Source organism: Coenobita brevimanus, chromosome 6 (assembly GCF_032717465.1).
Source record: "Coenobita brevimanus isolate Jiangsu-jjx chromosome 6, ASM3271746v2, whole genome shotgun sequence".
In the NCBI taxonomy this organism is placed as follows: domain Eukaryota; kingdom Metazoa; phylum Arthropoda; class Malacostraca; order Decapoda; family Coenobitidae; genus Coenobita; species Coenobita brevimanus.
The window spans coordinates 11,246,879-11,270,102 of record NC_136959.1 but is presented as its reverse complement, the minus strand read 5'-3'; positions in this window follow the sequence as shown (position 1 = coordinate 11,270,102).

Below are 23,224 nucleotides of genomic sequence, written 5' to 3'. Positions count from 1 at the left end.
GAAGTATGGGCTCGAGATGAATGGACTGTGGTGGCCCGTATTCTGCTGTGGATAATGAGCTTTGCTGCTTCTGTGAAGAAGAGCGTGGGATTGAAGGTGTGTGTTTGTGTGCTTGTCACATGAAGGTGATCAAGTGAGTGGATGGTGCTTACTCGTACACGCGTCGGTATATTCATTCATTTAGCAAGAACTTTTCAAACTAGAGGTGTTAGTATACAGTAAACATCGCTGATCCCTTCACAGATAAAAGGCCTTCCTACCTTGACCAAAAATCACCTGCTGGTTACCAAAATAAATAAAACTAGAAGACTGTAACTGTCAGAGATAGATACTGATCTCCATCTACGAGAATGTTGTTGCTGATTGGCGCAATTTAGTTTTTGTGTAATAACTTAAAAACCGTTGGTCAAACTGCAACCAAAAGGTAAACAGACCTGGTTTAGGATCACACAGGTCTTCTAGGACCAAGAAGTGCCTCATTTGTGTGTGTATGTGTGTTTTTTCTTCTGTATGGATGAGCAGTCGAAAAGTGGAGAGTTGGAAATATCGTAATGTCACGGATGAATGACCTTCAGACTTTTTTCAAATACTTGGAAAATAATTTTATCCAGGATTTCCCTCCATGTTCATGTATCTATAATAATTTTGGAGTAAACTGAGGTTGAATATTCATGATTTTTGGACATTTTTGGACCTGTGACCTTGAAAAGCAGGTCAAGGTCACTGAAACTGGGTCAGTGTTGTAGGGTCATGGTGCTGTACATCCCCAATAAATATGATGAAAATAGAAGACGAAAAGTTACAAAATACTACTACTACTACTACTACTAACAGGGATGGGGTCAAATACAAGTGCCCAAATACAAATACGGACACAAATACGTTAATTTCTTTGCAGCCAGTTACAAATACAGGTACAAAAATTCAAACTTCTAAATCATCAAATATAATTAAAATACAAATATGAAACTTCAAGTACAAATAAAATACAAATACAGGTATCGTACCAACAAATACAAATATGAAACTTCAAATACAAATACAAATGCAGGTACCGTACCAGCTTCTTTCAACCTAATTATAAACATAATTTTACTCCCTTGAGATTTACCTAGGTAAAATAAGCACCACTGGTGCTAGAACTGGTGCTTATTACATTAAAAGACATATCATTACAGTACTTACAGTAATTGTCTTGGTGTTGTAATGGTCACAGCACTCACATTCTGTATGTGGTGCTGCGGATTCGAGTCCCGACGAGACCTTCATAATTTTGGTAATTCATTTCTGTGCATTTGAGTTATTGTTAAGAAATGCGTATGTTTAGTTATCAGTATGGACTTCACTTTCACACTCGTGCAAGATAAGAAAAAGTAACCAAAGCAGCTTGTTCAATAACTATATTACAGAAAATTACCTGATAATGTGCACTTTAGCAAAAATAGAGAAAATAAATTCATAATTCTTAACTTTTTGAATTACAGCATATGCTAATTAATGGAATATGTTCTGGCCCTTGCTCAAAGTGATCATTTTATGCTATGCGTTGCACCTGTGGGAAAGAACAGGTTTGGATCACGTTCTGACAAGTATAGTACTGTACGTTATCCTTTGAATGAGAGTGGTAGACAAGATGCCAACTATACCAAATGCTATTAATGAAGAAAAGTAAAATTCACTAATGGCAGTAATTTTATCACAATAGCATGTATAATTAGCAATTTTATATGAGTGTATATAACTGTATTTGAAGCAAGTATGGCAAATACAAGGCTCAAATACAAATACTAATATGTAACTTTTAAAATTCTCCAATACAAATAAAATACAATTATCGATTTTGCGTATTTGCAAATACAAATACAAATACGTATTTGACCCCATCCCTGACTACTACTACTACTACTACTACTACTACTACTACTAATGACGGATACAAAGATCTCCACCTATACTGATGGTGTTGGTGATTAAAGAGACAATCATTTTTTTAATGCTCAGTTTGGCGATTAAGATCCATTTTCAGCTGTATGGAGGCTAATATTAATATCATCCCCATTATCATCCGGACCTCCTTTCCCACCCTAGGGCAGGACGAGGAGCAGCGACGTCCAGACAGTCCCACGGTTCTATTCACTCATCATCCAAGCTCACGGAATCCTGCCTCCATCAGATTGGCCAAAAAATTTCACCAAGTTCTGTAGCTTCACATATATCAATTATAGCTCTAATAACCCAGTCTTGGTGATCAGTTTGGCCGTATTTCGCCTTGTTTTCAGGCATATGTTGGTGAAGTATGAGAAAAGCCACCTAAGTGGTGTGCATTGGTGGTTTTCCAGACAGCCAAGTTTTAGTGTTCTACTTGTCACTTTTTAGTTTTTTCAACAATATGGCCTAAGTCTACTAATACGAGTCGGATCACTTCCTTCTAAAACAGCTCCAAGCTCGTGCAGGGGGCGGAGCATCGGGGTGATGTCGACAGGCTCTGGCATGAAATGATGAAACCCCAGTGTTCAGTTGACTCCTGACCATGACGGTGAGTGTATGCTTGCTCCACTTATCAGACCATGACACATTTTCAGCCCAGAGAAGTGAGGGAAGGGACTGAAATGTGTGAGGGAAGGTGTGGGGGTGTGAGGGAACCTACTGCTATATTATAGGGTTAAGCGAGGCCACACTTCTTCCCCTTCTTCATTTTCCCTTATCATAAATGTTTGAGTCTGCCCTCTTATACATTTTCTGTTATTTAAGCCAGCTGACGTCACACAAGTCACGCCTCCCTGTGCGCTGATGGAAAGTGAACGGACTTGGTATCAGTAGACTTAGAATATGGTTGCTAATTTTGGGAAGAGCCACTTTAGTAATGATAGCTCTACTTAATAACCTTTCAAAAGATGTGTGTAAATTGCCTATAGCATTAGCAATTTTGGAGATAGTACAGGAATGGCGCTCAGTCAGGAGATTACTATTTTGTAATACCTGCTCCATTTTCATTTGCTTTCCATCGGTGTGCATTGGTCTGCTGTAACGGTAATAGTTTCCTAACTATATACATGTAATTTGGCATTCATCTTCTTCCTGGAAGCGATTTTCGAGAAAAGTCTTTGTACTAACACCTATTCCTTTTTTCATAAGCCTTCCAATGACTTGTGTAGATGTAGCTTCAGTACTTTCCATAATTAATGCAGTTTTGATGTTGTGCACTATTACCCTCCTACAATTTTTTTGTTTAGTTGTATTCTCGCTCCTGTTGGTCGCTCTAGTAATACCAAAAAACATCTAAGTGACAATGTGATTTACTCGTTTATCTGCTTACCTACCTGCATGTCACTCTATCTAGTTAATTACCAATCTGTCCTTCTGTCAACCATTCCACCTGGTTATTGATTTACCATACCACCCATCTGGTTATTTTTATATCATCCTGGTCATTCTCTGTTAACTACATATCTCTTTGGCCCCCTGCCTACTTGTCAAACAGCCTGTCTACCTACCCACCTATCTGTCTCATTTCTATGCATGGGACTTTGTTGATGTACGGAATGTGGGAAAGCCAGGGGTCTTTCTATTCATTCCTTCTAAACCACTTTTGTTGTAAGCTAACTTAGCTTAATCTAATCCAAACCTAACCTATCTAGCTGGATCAGCCTCCAGACCAAATCAGACTAACCCAAGCCAAGCCTTATCTCACACATTCCCGATGACCGTCTTCTTCTACCGTAACTCACAATGTATTGATATATCGTGGTGTAGGAGGACAGAGCCGGCGGGGGTTTGGTGGCCCTTTATTACATAACCTGATCACCAAGGCAGAGATAGAAGGAAGATATGGCTGAGTTGAGGGAAGATTGAGGAGTGAGACGGTAAGGGGTGAAGGGACACTGAGAAAGGGCAGTGTCACACAAATCATCTTAACTGTAGCCTTGGGAACAAAGGCCTTTATTTCCCTTATATCACAATATTGCCAAGAAATGGGATCATGGTTGCTTGGAAGGTAACACATTTCTGGCTGATAAGATGCCCTGATAAGTCACGATTCACAGCAGGTGCGTTGCTTAGACTTCAGTGAGTTATTTCCAATTTTACACACACACACACACACACACACACACACACACACACACACACACACACACACACACACACACACACACACACACAAATCCAATTATATTTATCGTATTAAAATTTCAGATATGCTGTCCAGATTTTCAAGGTAAACTTGTATTATTCGTATACATTTAACTTTCTAAAAATATCCCAACTGTTTTGCCAAAATGTTTATAAAGGTTATACAATACGCTAACATGATTTTGACCCTTTATTGTCTGCCCCTTACTTCTATAATGGCAAAGATCAGGAAGAGAGAAAAGTAAAATTGACCGCTCAGTGAAGGCAGATATTTTGTATTACAGCACATTATTCCTTCTCTACACATATCTTGCAGAAGGAAAGAAGTTTCATGAGGGAGCATCTTCCACAGCCGTGAAAGTTCGATGATGGTACTCGTTCCAAGAGGTACTGTACATATTTTCCAAGAAAAGGAGATTTCTAGGATATTGCAAAAGTAGAAGCACAACATTATCCTCCAGACTTATATAGGCCTATTGTTCTTCCAGTCAAATAAATGCGGCATCGTGTGAGAATATCTACCTATGTAAGCTGGTATACCGGTATCTATTTATCTACACACACACACACACACACACACACACACACACACACACACACACACACACACACAGATGAGTCTATCTTCGTTGTACTACTTAGGAAAACAACATTATACAAAGAGCTAGACTGTCCCAGGACCAGGCCTCAGGTAAGCTGAGATTCTTGAGACCTGTAAATATCTCTGCCCTCCCCGGAGAAAGAGGGGGTCCCCGTGGGTTTCCGCCCCTACCATATTCCAAATTTATCATAAACTGGAGTGGTCAGTGTGGGTGGGTAGGTTGTGCAGGTGGATGTATGGTATAGGTGTGAGAGTGAGGGGGGGGGGGGAATTCCGTACGTGTAATGGATAGTGTCTATGTCTTTCATATTTACATCCTTCACAGTGATAACAGTGATAGCGGTACAAGTGGTGGTGGTGTTAGTGGTTGTATTAGTAGTGGTGATAGTGAAAGGGTTGATGGTGGCAGTGATGACTGTAGTAGTGACGTCTGTTGTAGTGATGTATTGACAGTGATGACGGGGGCAATGATGATGGTGGTAGTAGGACAGTTCTTAATTAGGAAAACATAGCTATCAATTTTTTATCTAGGGAATCGTACGTATGTGCAGTGGTATATCTTCATTTGCATTAGGTTTTTGGCTGAATGTTTCCCCGGGACCGTACCCTCTAGTAGAGGCTGAAGTTCAGGATCCCGAGCGACTCTCCTATGCACATAATTAAACATGGTATAGAGGGAACGGAGACAGTGCAGAAAGGAACCTGACTGATTACGTAGTTGTAGAGAGAACGATGGTTGGGAGTGTCATGGATGAGAGGACCGTGCGAGGACGATGTGGATGTCTCGCTGATCATATGACTGTGGTATGCAAGGCTAATCTGAAAGAAGTAAGACATATATGAGAGAAAGGAGCAGTCAGGGAGAAACACTGAAAATGAAGAAGTCAAGAAATAAAACTGTGGCAGATGAATACTTGGCAAAAGTAATGGTGGAGTTGGAGGCAATGAATTGGGGGAAAATGGACGTGGACAGGTTGCTTGAAAGCATATTAGGAATGTTTAGTGTCTCAAGGTTAGCAAAAAAGAAATGTACTGAGTGGGGAGATGAAGGCTGAAAGAAAAGTGGAAGAAGTGCCTAACATGGATGCAGGAACGGGAATCTAATGAAGAAAGAAGAGAGTAACTGAGAGTAAGAAGCACGGAAAGAGACCAGTTGAGAAAAAAGGATGTAATATGACGACCTTGGAAGAAAAATGAGTGCATATTGCTCTGAATATAAAAATAAAATGTTCCGGAAAGAGGTGCGAAAATTTTGAAGTGAAAGTAGAAAGAAGTTTGAAAGTGTAAGGGAATAGAGGGGGCAAATGTGGAAATGGACTGAGGAGGTGGCAAGAATATTTCGAAAGGCTGATGAATGGGAATGGTGAAAGCCGGCTGTAAACATGACTGACTTAAAAGGTGTGCAGAGGAGGAATATAGTATCAAGAAACGTGACACTGACAGAAGTGAAGAATGCTTTGAAGAAGAGAAGAATGAGGAAGCAGGAGAGGATGATGAAGATGATAATGCGTACTGGAAAGACTGGAATGATGTGTTTGAGATATATGAGAAAGCATGGATGAAAGAAACTGTACCAGCAGAGTGGAAAAAGACTCTGCTTGTAGCCTTCCACGAGAATAAAGGGGAGCGATGTGAGGTCAAAGTATCTTGGCATGAGTCTCTTGAATGTTAAGGGAAAAGTATAAGGAAGAACTGTAACAGGGAAAGTATGGGGTATATCAGAATGTCTCGTGAGTGACGGCTCAGGAGTAGATGAGGATGTGTGAACCAAACATATGCAACGTGTCCTATAGTGAAGGCTTGTGAGGAGGACTATATGACGTTTATGAACCTGGAAAAAAAGTAAGACAACGTAAACAGAGAAAGATTGCGGAAGTTTTAGAGTATATATGGAGTATATGGTAAAGTAATCAGCGCGCTGGATGTCATTTAGAGCTTTTACGAAGGTAGTGAAGCTTGCGTAAGGATAGGTGGACATCTAAGTGAATGGTTGAAGATCAGTGTTGGAGTGAGATAAGATTGAGTAAGGTCCCCATAGTTGTTTAGATTATACTGTATACAGATGGTGTTACAAGGGAGGTGAAAACACGAGTAATGGAAATTGGGATGAAAGTGGGATGATGTCGGTAATGAAGAGTGAAGGATGAGATATCTCAGATCTGATGAATGCAGATGGTAGTGCTGCTTGCAAACAACGGAGAAGAGCTTGGAAGACTGGAGTAGAGGTTTGTAGTTTGCTGTGAGCTTCGTCCCTTGAAAGTGAATGTACATAACATGAAAGTGCTGGTACCTTTATAGAGAAGATGGCTCCCTGGGTTGTGTTATGGTGAATGGAGAGACTTGAATTGGTGAGATATTATGTACCTGGGTGTAGTCACAGAAAAAAGAGGTAAATGTGTAGATGAAGTGGAAATTTAAGTGGCACAAGGAAGAAAAGTGGCTGGTGCTATGAAGGCCTTGATAAGAACCAAAGGTCTGAGTGTGGCAGCTGCAAGATGCTTACGTGAAGGAGCTTTAGTGCCTGCTCCATCGCGCCGGTGTGAGATTGAGGTGCAGCATGAAATGAAAGCTCAAGAGTAAGAGCAATGGAGCTGGGATTATTGAGGAATGTGTGTGGAGTTCAGAGACTGAGGAAATTTGTGGACATGAAATGAAGAGAGTGTGCTTAGATGGTATGGACATGGGGGGAGGACGGGTGTAATAAGAGTGGTAGAAAGGATATAACTGTGTGAATATAATGGTAGGAAGAGGCGTGGAAGGCCGAGAAGAAAGTAGATAGATCTGGCAAAAAAGTGTGCGAGAAAGAGCTAACGAGGCTAGGGAGGTACCAGGCGATCGAAGTGTCTGGATGGAAGTTGAGAAGTCGAAGTGTCTGGATGGAATTTGTGCAGAGTAGTATATGACCAGGGTTTGGCACTCGTTTTTAACTTGACAGTATTCGGATCAACGCTGTCAGATACGTGAGTGTGATGTTATGTGCGGAATGACCTCTCAGATGGAGTCAGGATTCCGGAGGCTTGAACGGTGTTTGAATGGGATTGTAGGTAATTCAGTTGGGCACACTTTGGGTAGTATCACATTCTATCATTTATTTTCTGGATATCTGGGGCCCTACCTCTCCACACCTGATGATGATGATGATGATGATGATGATACCGATAAGTACGAATAAAATTTAGGAGTTCATTAACCACCCTGTTCTGGAATCAATTGTAGTCCCACAGAAAAACAACTACCTGTTTCATTGACATTTTCCATTACATACAGTAAAAAAGAGAAAAGTTGTACTTTTGCCATAACCAACATCCAATCACTCTCTGCTGGCCATAAAATACTTTTTTCATATACTTTTTTTTTTTTTCAATTTTAGGATCGTGACAAGTTTGCTTTCCGTGTGATTTTGTCATGAACTGGCTCGTTCCTCTTTTTGTGCCCTTACACCAAAGACGAAAGAGAGAGAGAGAGAGAGAGAGAGAGAGAGAGAGAGAATATATATATATATATATATATATATATATATATATATATATATATATACATCAAATCATACACCATATGAAACCAGAACACTTGATAAAGCACACACTTAACCACACTAGTGTTTTGTGCAGCATTCCCGCACAACTAAAATTACTTCATAATTATGTTTGTTGATCGCTAAAATAAAACTTCACATTGTTATTTGCATTTGCTGGTTCCCGCAAGATTATGTCTAGTGCGGTCTGAGCAGGGACAACATAATACTGTTTTTTTTTTTTTTTTTATGTCTGATTAATAATAAAGATATATGGCAGATTATAAAGATATAAGGTAGAGAGAGCGATGTTGTATGTACAGCCAACCAAAAAAGTATCACACATCTGGGGATAGATGGTTTTTGAAAAAGAGCGAGTTTTGCAGACGCACCTGAATAAAAAATATACCACCCAATAGACGAGTATAACTATTAAAGCGATTTTGAGTAGTAATAATTATCATGGACAATAATTGCACTTATAATTACAGGGTGCCTCATAGATCACAATACTTAGCCCATGTTTCGGAATGATACGATACATTTTTGGTTGACTGTACTGCCGCGATACTGTTGGAATATTGTGTAGTTTGCGAGGTGGAAATATTCATAGGCTTTTTATTGTCTGAGCTCCAGCTATTTGCCCCGAGAAAACAGATGCTTCTAATATGCCTTTTAAACGAACGCATGAAAAACTTCCCTTCTCTCCAGTAGCCCTGTGTCACTCGAAATTACTAAGAGATTGGGAAGATGATCCTGTAATTTTTTCTCTCCTTATTACCATAAGCATACTCACACACACACACACACACACACACACACACACACACACACACACACACACACACACACACACACACACACACACAGAGTAAACATAACAATTATTACTCAAAGAGGGGATGGTATATGAAGGAGAGCTTCAAGAAGTGGTGGTAAGGATTGGAGACATTTTTGTGTGTTGCACCCCACTAAACATGAAGTAGTTAATCATGAAAAAAATATTAACAAGACAAGGAGACACAATTCATTCATCTGTAAGGCACGACTAACCCACCATATAAACAAACCACCTAGAAATGGCACCAATCCCGTGGGTCGTATTGCTGGCATCTTGTAACAGGGATGTGGATGTTTATCTTCAGGCTGTGACGGTGGTGAGATGTTGGGAATCGGTCCTCTTTGTGTTAATGGGCCTCGGGGATGCCTTCGCCGATGATGTCAAGAGTGTCAAGCCTAAGAGACGAACAGGAAATCCGCATCTTTGTATCATCATTTTGCACGTCAGATTATTCCTAACCATTTCAAGGAAGAGCTCCTATGGTGCTTTGACTCCTGATCTCTCTTTTGACTACATGGCCTATCTTGGACTCTCGGCATTCCCTCAAGTGCACAATGTTCTTAATCACTAATTTTTTTTTTTTTTTTTTTTGATGAAGATGCAACAGTGAAATCGAGATCGAAATTACATAATGTGTGTGTGTGTGTGTGTGTGTGTGTGTGTGTGTGTGTGTGTGTGTGTGTGTGTGTGTGTGTGTGTGTGTGTGTGTGTGATATAGGAGAAGTTTACTTTCTTTGATGACTGCTCTAACAAAGTGGCAGATTTTTTTTTGCATCCACACGAAAGCAACGAATAGACCCTCATCTAAAATTCTAAGCCGTCAACACCACATAGGCGAACGTCAGGCGGCTCAAGGATCCAAACTCATTTGGTCTTTCTTTTAATATTGTCTAGGAAAGGTTCAGATATTAAGTTAACCACAGACCCAGAGTCCATAAAAAATGATGTAGGGACTCATTCACAATTACTTAAGATAACTACATCTAAGTGAATCAAGGGATCAATCTGACATATGGGGAACTCACAAGCCAGTGACGTTATGGAGGATTTTCTTGGCTGTGGCACGAGGTTTCCATGGACTGTGTATTGGCAAGGCACGGCATTCTGTACTGGAATGATGATGGCTATTGTGATAAGTATATCTTCCAGTCTCTTGTAACAAAGAGCTACGCGATGACTTCTTTGTTTACAATACCAACAAACTGTCTTAGTTCTAGTTTAGATCCGGCATGGTCAGGAGAGAAGCTGCTTTGCGCCGCAGGTCTTGCATGTGACACGGCTGGTGAACGTGGTGTGACGTTTTGTCTGTTCAGTGGACGTGAAATGTGTATTTGGCTTTGAGACTGATGAGGTGGTGTTGGGTTGGTAGTTGGCTGAACTGTTTGAGTAGATATTATACCAAGTTTCTCTTCAGTCTGTACAGCTAACATGGTTATATCATCCCTAGGAGAAAACTGAATCTCACGCGCAGCATCTAATTCATCCTTGCTAAGACAATTTAGGAACCTCAGATAACTAAATATCGTTGCAACGTTATTTAATGTTAAAGTCGGTTTTCCCATATCATCAGTTTCCGCCCACGGACTCTTTCGCAATGCCTCAGTAGTTCCGTTCCTGTTGTTGCTGATACGACAGCTGCCTCGAACAGCGTGTTGTGTTTGGAAGGGATGATCTTAGCCTTCCTCATACCTTGCAATACTCATCATGCATCCTGCTTTCATGTGTTTGTAAAAAAAATCTACGCGTTTGGTACAGCATTCATCAAAGGGGGTAACCTTCTCCACGAATCTACATCTTATGAGGGATCCCACGGTGCCTTGTCGCCAGTTGTCACTACTCAATAGGAGGCCCTGGGTGAGCCTGGGGATGGAGGCTGCCTAACTTATGGTCGTTTGGAGGTCGTGCTAAGGCGTGGTGGTTCTTCAGGATATTTGAATGCACGAGCTGCTCTTCAATGATCGTCTCTCTGCGGTCCTGTGTTTGTGTGTTTTACCATTATTACATTTTTCAATGAGATCTGTTATTATTGTGTTGGCGATGTTCTTGTGTGGGATGAGGGATGTGCTATACCTTTGAACATGATGTGGTTGGCAGAACGTAGATATTTATTATGTTCCTTGTTACGCTGCCTTTATGGTTTGTAATGTTGATATTGGTGTTTTCATTGGGCACATGTTATTCTTCTTGTTAGGTGGTGTTTTTTTTAAAGGAATATTCGAATATATATATCTGTGTAGGAAGGTGATGAGGCCACTGCAGTACTTAATGTTTGACGCACTGAAGCTATTGTTTGCTTAGTTTTGTGTATTATTGCTATGCATGTGTGTGACGGAAGCTGTGTATGTAAATTTATATGAAAATGCATAGTAGAGGGAAGATGAGGTTCATCAGAAAACGAGAGAAGCTGAGTGTAAGATCTCTCTCTCTCTCTCTCTCTCTCTCTCTCTCTCTCTCTCATTTTATATCTCTCTTTATATTCCACCAGTGTAAGGTAAGGCAGTAATATCACCTTTTATCATTCATTCATTCATCATCTAATTCCGTGCTGCCCCATGAGGAGCGTAGAAGCCCGGGGCTAGGCAAGTTGGTCATGGACATTTAAGATGAGAGTGGCCAGCCTCACTCCTGAGTGGCATTACGTGAACAATAAACTCCAACCACCCCTTGGATATAAACTTGCCCAGGCTCTATCCGACTGGAGCGCCTTATTTACCCATTATCCACTTTTTAATTTACATAAAGTACGGGACACTCACACATGCACAACACCTAATTCCACTTCAGTATCCCTTTGCAAGAGCAGCTTCAACTCACATATCTCCAGATTTATAGGAACACCCACACTCAAACCCCTCACCCACACCCCGCCATACTTCCCCGGTCACAGCACTCACATCCACTACATCTCTCCACACGTATACACCCTCCCAGTAAAGTGTAATTTCGCAGTCAGTGTTCTTTCAGGCCGTCCTCGCCTCTCTCCATCGCATTGGCATTTTCCTGGCCAGAATCGCTCAGTGATTACGGCCAGTGTTGGACAGGGAAGCCTATTAACATCTCCACTGCCTCTGTTAGACTTGAGGTCCTGAAGTTATCGCGAATTTGTGCACACACTCTAGTTGTAATGCCTTAAAAGGTCTATTGGGAATCTGTGTGTGTGTGTGTGTGTGTGTGTGTGTGTGTGTGTGTGTGTGTGTGTGTGTGTGTGTGTGTGAGAGAGAGAGAGAGAGAGAGAGAGAGAGAGAAACAATGAGGTCTCTATACATGAGCACAATTCTCTCACCCTTTAGTTTCTACATATTGTACTGCACCAATGATCTCTAATAGTTTTGCAACATCCGCCAATGATGTTGGAGGGGGAACTGTATTCATCTGTTTTTTGCCTCTCTGTCTGTCTGTCTATTTGTCCGTTTGTGTACAAGATAACGCAAAGAGTTGTGATCAGATTTCAGAGCAATTTAGAGGATAGATTGGTTGTAGGTCAAGGAGCAGTTGGTAAAATTTTGAGGAGGATTCGGATCGAGATGCAAGAATAAATCATACATTTCATTGGCGTCGTCGGGGGTATACAATCTCTGAGACTCCGTAAGAGGGCCGAATACAGCCGTAGAATTAATGGATTGACTATGTGAGCCCGCAAAAGTATTCGTCAGGTAAGAAAAAGGAATTACAGTGGTAACTCTGTAATGTTATTGTACAGTAGGTGGTGTTGGTATGGGCTCTCTTGGTGGTCTTGTTTAAATATGTAGTTTTAAGCTTGCTTGTGAATGTGTGCGTGCGTGTGTGTGTGTGTGTGTGTGTGTGTGTGTGTGTGTGTGTGTGTGTGTGTGTGCGTGTGTGTGTTTTACCCACAGCATAATGTGCCAATAAAATCACCTTCCATTAACAAGTTCCATAACATTATTTCTCTTGTGTAAGATCTTATTTTTTTTTTATGCGAGGAAGAAGAAACCAAAGGCCGTGGGCCCGCTATTATTGTTCCTTCCAAATGAAACACAAAATTCAAGAGAGAGCCAAATTCAAGATCCGATCATTTCGAGATGCCTGGACACACTGCACTTGAAAGACTGGAGATCATAGGAAGCAGGAAATACAGACAGAGGGAGACAGTTCCAGAGTTGACCTGTTGCATAAATGAAGGACTGGGAGTAAAGGTTAACTTTTGCATTAGAGAGTTGGATAGAAATGGGATGAGAGTTTCCTGTTAGACGGGAGGAATGCATGCAGACAGTTCAGAAGAGGAGTGACCATTGAAGTAGCGATAGAAAAGAGACAAAGATACAACAGTGCTGCGAAGAGACAGAGGTTGAAGGGAGTGAGTAAGAGGAGAGTTAATGAGACGAAAAGCTTCTGACTCCACCCTATTGAGAAGAGGTGTATATTACTCCATGCGGCAAAATTCTTTCATTCGTGATCACTGCGGACCGATTGCTAACATTTAAGAATGTGTATCTTTTTTTGTAACCGGAGATTCCCCTCTTCTTTGAATCACATTTGTAATGTGATCTGTCAACGAGCTTGTAGATTTTAAGAAAGCTTGAGAAACTGGTTAATGTGAAAATTGGTGACAAACAGTAGTTCGTTTTAAGATGAGGGCACAAACATTTACAGATGCCATCTATCTATCTATCTATTGCCGGACGCCTTAATCCCGTAACAGGTGGCCAGAAACAAATCGCCTCCATGTTACCCTGTCCATTTCATTGCCCTGCTCCCAGCTTACACTCCTCTCTCTCACATACCTCTCCATTCCATCCCTCCATGTCATCCTTGGCCTCCCCCTCCCTCTTCCCCCCTCCACTTCACTCACATACATTCTCTTCGTCAGCCTCTCGCTCTCCATCCTCTCCTACAGATGCTCAGGATGTATATTAAGTAACTGAAAAAGTAGACTGAATGTGATTAAGGACTGTCAGGCTGAAGAAAGATGGTAGATAGAATACGTCGAGAAACAGTGTTTTGTTTAAGTAAAAGCCACATCACTCCTGCGATCTCCACCACCACCACCACGCAACACTCTTGAACGACTCCTGCCCCCTCCACCACCACCACCACAGCTACCGCCACAGCACACGGCCAGTATCACACGCCAATTTGTCCAACAGGGTGATTTGTTGTGGCTGACACCAATCCAGTGACAGCAGTTTGTGGTGCGGGACAACAGATCACCTCGACCACAGGATTCATTGCCCCGGTGATGGCAACATGTCTGAAATTACATTACTGACGAGAGAGAGAGAGAGAGAGAGAGAGAGAGAGAGAGAGAGAGAGAGAGTTTTATATATAGTTCTTTATACATATACAATGTTGTCTTCGTCTTCGTGCGCGATTCCAGGGAAGTAGTGCGACATTCGTACTAAATAAATAAAAAAATCGCAAGCCAGAAAAAGAATGGGGAAGAGGAAAGGGCAGGTTAAGTGACGGAGCCGCAGTCTGATATAACGAGCGCTAATGAGAGCCCCACGCTGTCACCCCCAGACCTGCAGGGTGGTGGTGGGGGAGTAGGGACAGAGAAGGGAGACTCAGAGGCAGTAAGATGGGGGTGGGTGAAGATGTGAATCAGGGTAAGCGAAATTTCTGAAGAAGGGGAAAGTTGTGGGAAGCTGGAATATTTAGACGGTGAGGTGAGGTGTGGATGTGAGTGTTCGTAAGTGTAAGACTGAGACGGGAAAATGCATTTATGATAGGCGAGAAGACTGGATAAGAAGATAAATTGAAAAAGCTAATTCTGGAGAGAAAGATGGTGATATCTTCGTGCAAAGAATGAAAAAAACATTGAAAATACTGTACAAGGAAACAAGAATCCATGAAGAGGTGGCATATGTATGGATATGGATGATGAGAAGAGAAGGAGAGGTGCTAAAAGATGAGGAATGTTTGTGTGGTGAGTGGCTGGAGGAGGGGAAGGATATTGCTCAGAGGGAAGGCAGGGTGGAGTGAAAGGGAGTGTTGGGAGGGAGATATAGGGACAATATGATGAGAGTAGGAGATGTAAAGAAATGATGGGAGCAATTACCAAGAGATGAGAAGGTCTGTGAAGCGAGGAATAAGAGTAAGTGGGGAGAAAATGAAGGAGATTGGAAGGATTTGGGTCCACTCAGTTGGGAGCTGGTGAGGTAATGGAAGAGGTGGAACGCTTTAAGGGGTGATGCAAGGACCAATTAGAGGTATAAATGTGAGAGTGGAATAAGATTACAGGAGCAAATGGACTGATCCAAACAAGGATCCATGATATTCCCGTGGTAAACAAACAGTGCTGTACAGGGTGGCCTAAAATGCGTGAAAACATTTCATTATGATTTAGCAGTAAAAGATTAAAGGTGCTATAATAAATCGCATATTATAATGCATTTCTGTGCATTTCAGAAAGCTTAATATTTACATGATCATGGGGAGGGCAGAGCTCCTATCGCAGGGCTGGCTGCTGAACGCAGACTTAGTATCAGTACCGGTAGCCCCTAGGATGGAGGTGAGAATAGGTGTGTCGCGTTTATGGGCACTGCACAAGTCAAAACTCTGAAAGCTCTGCAGAGGAGTTTCACTGGGCATGCATGAAACAGTTATCAAAATACAGAGAACTATGGAAAGAACAAGAGAGACATTCACTGGGCAGTAAGAGAACGCCGATGACTAATATCCTCACAAAAATGCAGATAACTGACTCTGAGTTCCCCTGTCGTGAGGTGTTAGCTCTTATACAACTCCTGTATCATTTCAATTTTACACTTTAAGGAGTACACAGAAACATCTCCTCTCTTCCTATTTCTCCCATCTTTCCTGTCACTTTTTATCACTCTTCTGTCCTTTTCAGGTGGCTTTACATTGAGTGACAAGCCTAATGATTTCCTGTAAGCCAAGACATTTACAACGCTGGGTGATAACCATATAACCAACCCATACGTGTTCCCTTCGTGTCAACAAGTGTGTTGGTGGAGGGTTTGTGCCCCTCCCCGTAAAACGACTAACTTAACCCTTACACCGCGGGCATGTTTTGCTCTGTTTTGCGTTTCCCGCGGGCATATTCGGGCTCCGACAGACTCTCAAAAAATATTTGCCAAAAATCAGTTATTAGTCCTAGAATATTAAAATTACATATGCCTATGGCACATACCTTCAGCTTTCTCCTGGAATGTTTGTTGAGCTTCGTCGATTACCGTAGGACTTGTGGAGAACTCTGAAGTTGGGTAGCGAAGTCTCCACTTTACACTTCCGAACACCCCGTAATATGATTACCACAGCCAGATATTATCACTAGAAACACTATTCTATGATTATCAAGTAGTTTGGGATCCATACTCCAAAAAAAAAACACTTTGAAAGCAATGAAAATTACGAGAGCGTATGACCTTCCCACTTGCGCTAGTTCGCTACTGGTATTCTGTCATTTATTATTCAAACAAACACTCACCCTTCATATTCCTTTTATTATATAACACTTATATATATCTGCAGTCTTTATCCATAAGTTTCCTTCAGTAGTATTAGTTTATTGTCACTGAAGTCATTCAATTTTTCATTCAGTAAAATACGTAGAGAGCCACGGATTCACTTTCACTGTTATAACCTCAAGTATTTGTACTCATATTCTTTTATTACTAATTATTTACATTTCTATTGTATTTTCAATATTTACACTTCTATTTTACTTACCTATGTTATTCACTGTCACTTGCAGTAACATAAAACTATATTACACTGTTCAATCATATGTACATCCATTGCTTTCACTTGCTATTTACACATTATTTACACTTTATTTACATACTATTTACACATTATTTTCACTTCCCACTTGCACTTTTAGAACTGCTTCTGGCTGTGGTAATCAAAGAAGCAGGTAACGCAGAGGGGAAACTGGCACTCAGCGCACTGCCAAGAGGTGCGTTTGTGTTCAGGTGTGCGTCGGGTGGTATGTGCACACACCTGGCACCTGCGGATCGCAGCCTTCCTCTTGGTTGTGGCAGGCATTTGCACCAGTCTGTGCCGATCCATGTACACCCTCTGCTCAAGTCTGTCGGGAAGTCTTACTGCATGGCTCCTTGGAGCTGCTGCTGTCGTCTTACAATATCTTTCAAGCAGCTGCTGAGCACAAGTCCTGGCGAACAACCTCAGGGAGGACTTGGGTGGCTTGACCTTCATCTTGTACAGGATGAAGGCGTTCAGCATCGTCGTGTCAATGAGATGCAGAAAAACTTTCCTGTACCGCCTAGTATTCTTCCTGAGGCAGTCGATCTCTCCAATCATCATATCGGACTTGTCCACCAGCCGCATGTTGATATTGTAGTCTAAGACAGCATCAGGTTTCCTCACAGCTTCGCCTGTCCTACGATCGACCTTCCCACTGTCTTTCATTTCCCCCTTGTGTACGGTGGTGAGCATGTGCACGACCCTCTTGTCATGCCACCGTATTGCCAGCATCTTCTCAGACTTGTGTAGGTGCACGTCTCCTCGCTGCGAGGTTCCTGCCTCTGGGAATTTAGGGAAGTGGACACGATTACTCTTGACAGTGCCGCAGGAGCCGATGCCGTGCTCTGAAAGGTATTTTGCAAGTTTCGGTGCTGTATAATAGTTGTCTGTATACAGCACATGATTCCCACTAAAATATCTTTCAAGGAGCACTTTCACTACACAGCCTGAGAAGCCAAGGGGGTGTGTTTTATCAAGATCGACAGTGCTGGCTGAATAAATGACGAAGTCAAGGATGTACCCCGTCTTACAGTCGCACAGTACAAAGAACTTGATTCCAAAGCGATGGCGTTTGCTTGGAATGTACTGCACAAACCTAAAACGTCCTCTGAACAAAACCAAAGATTCGTCAATGACATCCATCTGAAAGGGGTGGAAGTATGTCATAAACTTATCCTTCATTCTGGTCAGAATCTCTCGGATCTTCCAGAGTGGGTCGGTTTGGGAAGGTACATCGTTGTTGGCAAAGTGCAGGATTCCCATGATGTTCCGGAAGCGATCTCTGGCCATGTACTTATTGAAGGTGGGTGAGGGTAGTAAGGGGTCCATGGACCAGTATTCTTCCAACTCATGCTTCTTTGAGTGTGGCATGAGAAGCATGAGGGCGAAGAATACATACAGCTCCTGCACTCCCAGCATGAACCACTGTTGCATCTTGGCTGCACCTGTACCACTTGCAGCACGTTGTGATTCATACCTGTTGGTCTCATCACATATGTGCTGCATGACTTCGTCATCGAGGAAGGCCAAAAGGAAGTCAACACACTCAGCATCCTCGTCAAGACTGAAGGGAGGCTGTATCCCTGAGGAACTCTTGTTGAAATCAAGATGTTCTGGGACAAAATCGGACCCTTCCGTCCACGCGAAGGCGTCCAGGATTCCCTGTCGTGGCGGTGTAGGGTGGGTGAGGGTGGAGGGTGGCTGTGAGGCAGATTTCTCTGGTTCAAGGTCACTTGCACTGACCCTGGGTTGCCGTACAGCACTAGCAGCCCTTACTCTACTGGCATCTCTACTTTTACGGGTCAGGGATTTACCTCTTCCTCTACGGCCTGCCTTCACTGGTGATGCTAGTGGTGACTCCGACGACGAAGACTCCGGAGAAAATTCAGCAGAAGAAGAGGAAGAAATGAGTGAAGTGGGGCTTGGGGAACTGGGAGGTGATTCACCTCGGGACTCATGGCGGGCTGGGTCACGCGGGGCCATTGTTCCGGGGCTAACCCGCTGCCTTTTCATTCCCTTCCCAAATACCTTCCCTTGCTGCACTAACGGCTCCTTTCCCTTGGAGCTAGGGATAACTTGGGACACTGAAGCACTCGTACTAGTAGTTTCTGGCATGATTTCCTCACCCGGCTCATCACACGAATCCTCCGAAGGGTCATAGTCACTATCCATCATTATCATTGATATTTCGGCTAGTTCACGTTCCACTGCAGAGACACTTAGTCCTTTCCTGCTTCCCCCACGAGTTTTTCTGGGTGTAGAGGTCACGAGGCCCTTTGCAATGGGCGCAGAAGCGGCAGAAATGGCGGGGCGCGAGTGCGACATGCTTTGACCACAGAGGAGGACAAGGAACTAAATGGCATGGCTTATCTGAGAAGGCAAGGGTTGACAGTGACAATGGGGCCGACAGCTGCTAACTTACATGCTAAGAAATTATTGGTAGGAAATCTCGGCAATACATAAAGAAATAGGTAGTTCCAGGTGAATGTAAATGTCACTTAGGCTTCTCCCTTCCTTTCTGATATATATTTTTATTACGGAAATAGATTACAAGGCATAATTGAAAGGGGAAATTACCGTAGGAATTTAGCGAATGAATGCATGTGAGGTGTTGTCAGGTGATAATTAGCCAATTTCTGGTGTATACCACTATCACTTATCTTTTTTTTTTTTGGTATATATTATTTTGTATAAGTATAGGGCATAGGGCTTATTTCAATGGATGAAATCTGTGGAAAAATCCGGGGGAGATTTGCTTAGCGCAGCGCAACAGGGCAGGCAATAGGAAAGGGTAAAGGAGGTGAGGTAGGGAGGGGTGAGAGTGTACTGGAGGGGAGGTAGGGAGGGGAGTCAAGAACGGGGGAACATGGCTAAATTGTCAACAATGGATGGGAGTACAGATGAGATTAGGAGTGCGGACTATTGGTGGACAGTAGCAGTACATGCTAAAAAATGATTAATAGGAAATCTCGAAAATACAGAAAAAAGAAGGTGGTTCCAGGTGAATGTAAATGTCACTTTGGCTTCTCCCTTCCTTTCTTATAAATTTTTTTTTTTTACGAGAATAGATTATACGGCATATTTCAAAGGGGAAATTTCCGTGGGAAATTAGCAAACGAGTGCACGTGAGGTGTTGTTAGGTGATAATTTGACAAATCAAGGTGTATAGCACTATCACTTACCTTATTTCTTTTTGGTATATATTATTTTGTATAAGAATAGGGCATAGGGCTTATTTCAATGGATGAAATCAGTGGATAATTCCAGGGGAAATTTGCTTTAGTGCAGCGCGGCTGGGGAGGCGAGAGGACAGGGTAATGGAGGGGAGGTAGGGAGGGGAGTCAAGAATGGGGAAAAATGGCTAAATTGTCAACAATGGATGGGAGTACAGATGAGATTTGGAGTGCTGACTAGTGTTGGACATTGGCAGTACTGATAGATGATACAAGCCACCACTTGTAAGCCCAGGAGAATTCAAAATAACACAGAATAACAAAAGTGACGCCCCGTGGTATGATCCATTGTGCCCAAGCGTCACGAAAGTGACGCCCCACGGTTAAGGGGTTAAAGACAAACGGCCACCCCATGCGGGATTATGGCGTCTGGCTATAGACAGATATTTTTTTATATTACCTTCAAATATGGACATCCAGTTTGGTTAACACTATATCGTTGGATGGGTTATGAGAAAGGACAAAACTATATCTATGGTAAAGGTATGCCTGATGAACATTCAGGAGTGGAGTATTTGAAGTCAAATGAATGAAGATTATGCTGTGCTGCTAATAATGAAGGGAATGCTAGCAGCCTGGTTCAGTTTTCTGGTTTTACGAATGACGTTGATCTAAAATCTACTGTACATACAATGCAAAAAGGTGATGTTGGTTGAGACTGTGATTTTCAGTACGATGTGGGGTTGAATTAAAAAAAAAAAAAAGAAAAAACGAATTCGTGAAAGTTTTATCATATCACTGACTTAATATAAAAAATGTGCAACATTTGCTGTTGCAAGGGTGAATATTTATTTTCCTGGACCCTGCTATTTGCCAGCAGGCAAGCGTAAATGGGGAGGTTTTACAAAGTACACACACACACACACACACACACACACATGAATGGAGTAGTACATGGCAAATGGAATTCAACGTGGACTAGTGTCATGTAATCAAGTTTGGTAAAAGTGGAAAAAGACCTGATTGGGATTATAAGTTAGGAAATAAAACCCTATACACATCAGAAAGAGAGAAAGACCTAGGTGTGATTATCAATAACAGACTATCTCCGGCTGACCACATCAGCAAGAAGGTACGGAACATGTATACACTGCTTGCAAATATGAGAATAGCATTCACATACATAAATGAAGACATGCTAAGAAGGATAATAACATCATTCATTAGACCAACCCTGGAATATGCATCAGTAGTCTGGAGTCCTCATCTCAAAAAGCACATAGACAAGATTGAAAAAGTTCAAAGGGCCGCTACAAGATGGATACCAAGCTTAAGGGACCTAAGCTACGACGAAAGACTAAATAAACTGAATCTACCAACACTGCCCCTCTCCCGGTGATGACTCGAGGTGCCTGGAACCACTGTCTGACTCTCTTCTTCTTCATTTCTGCAACATTCGCGGCCTTTCATCTAACTTTCGCTTTGTTGAGCACCACCTCTCCTCCTCTAAACCTCACCTTCTTTTTCTAACGGAGACTCAGCTGTCTGGGGCAACTGACAGCAAATCCTTTTCTGTATCCTCCTACTTTCTCTATACTCAATTCAAAGCCAAAGGTGGCTGTTGTGTATACATACGCAACGACTTATCTTGCTCTCGTGTTCCTGAACTTGATTCTTCTGAATTCTCCACACTCTGGCTTCGGCTTTCCTGTCATTCTCTGACTAAATATATCTGTGCTGTTTACTTATCCCCTAATTCTACTGACTATCAAAAATTCTTCGACTATCTTACTTCTACGATGGAACACATTCTGTCCATTTCTCCTTTCTCTGAAATCTCCATTCTTGGAGATTTCAATGTTCACCACCACCTTTGGCTCTCCTCTCCTTTCACGGATCCACCTGGTGAACAAGCCTACATCTTTTCTATCCTTAATGACCTAGAGCAGCTTGTACAGCACCCTACCCGTATCCCTGACCGCCTTGGAGAGAGCTCCAACATACTTGACCTCTTCCTCACAACTAATCCTTCTGCTTACTCTGTTAATCTTTTCTCTCCGTTGGGCTCCTCCGATCACAACCTTATTACCTTAACCTGTCCTATCACTCCGGTACGGCCTGTGGACCCTCCAGGGAAACGTCGTCTGTGGCATTTTGGAGCCGCGGACTGGGAGGCCCTCAGGCAGTAATTCTTTGATTTTCCCTGGAATGATTATTGCTTCCATGGCCGTGAGCCATCTGAGTGTGCCTTGCACATTAAGGAGGTTATTCTCTCGGTCATGGAAGCATACATTCCTTTCTCATATCCTTTGACTAACGTAAGAAAGCCTTGGTTTAATCACGCTTGTTCTAATGCTGTCCGCAACAAGGAGAAGGCCTACAAAAGGTACCGGAGCCAACCCACCCCTGAATCACATAATCTTTACGTTTCTGCCCAGAATCGTGCTAAGTCTGTTCTTCACTCTACTAAAAATAATTTCATCCATACTAAATGCTCTCAACTCTCCAACTCGAATTCTTCCCGCTCCTTCTGGCACCTTGCCAAAAATCTTTCTGACAACTTTACCTCATCATCCTTCCCTCCTCTTTTCTACTCTGATGGTTCTGTAGCTATTTCTTCTACTGATAAAGCAGATCTCTTCACACAGACTTTCTCCTCCAATTCAACCTTAGACGATTCCGGTGCTGTTCCTCCATCACTTCCCCCCTCTAACTTCCTCATGGCTGACATTAAAATTTCTTCAGTTGATGTATTTTCTGCCATCACTGGCCTCGGTACTAACAAGGCATATGGGCCTGATGGGGTCCCTCCTGTTGTTCTCAAGAACTGTGCTTCTGTGCTTACACCCTGCCTAGGCAAACTATTTCGCCTTTGTCTGTCAACTTGTACCTTTCCTTCTTGCTGGAAGTTTGCTCTCATTCAGCCAGTCCCAAAGAAGGGTGACCATTCCCAACCCTCCAACTATCGTCCAATTGCTTTAACGTCCTGTATTTCAGAAGTTTTCGAGTCAATTCTTAATAGAAAAATTTTAAAGCATCTTTCCTATCACAACCTTCTTTCCGATCGTCAGTATGGGTTCCGTCAGGGACTCTCCACTGGCTATCTTCTCACCTACCTTTCAGACTCCTGGTCATCCTCCTTTCCGGACTTTGGCGAAAGCTTTGCCATTGCACTTGACATCTCAAAGGCTTTCGATCGAGTCTGGCATAAATCTTTAATTTCCAAACTGCCCTCCCGCAGTTTCTATCCTTCTATCTGTGCCTTCATCGCTAGCTTC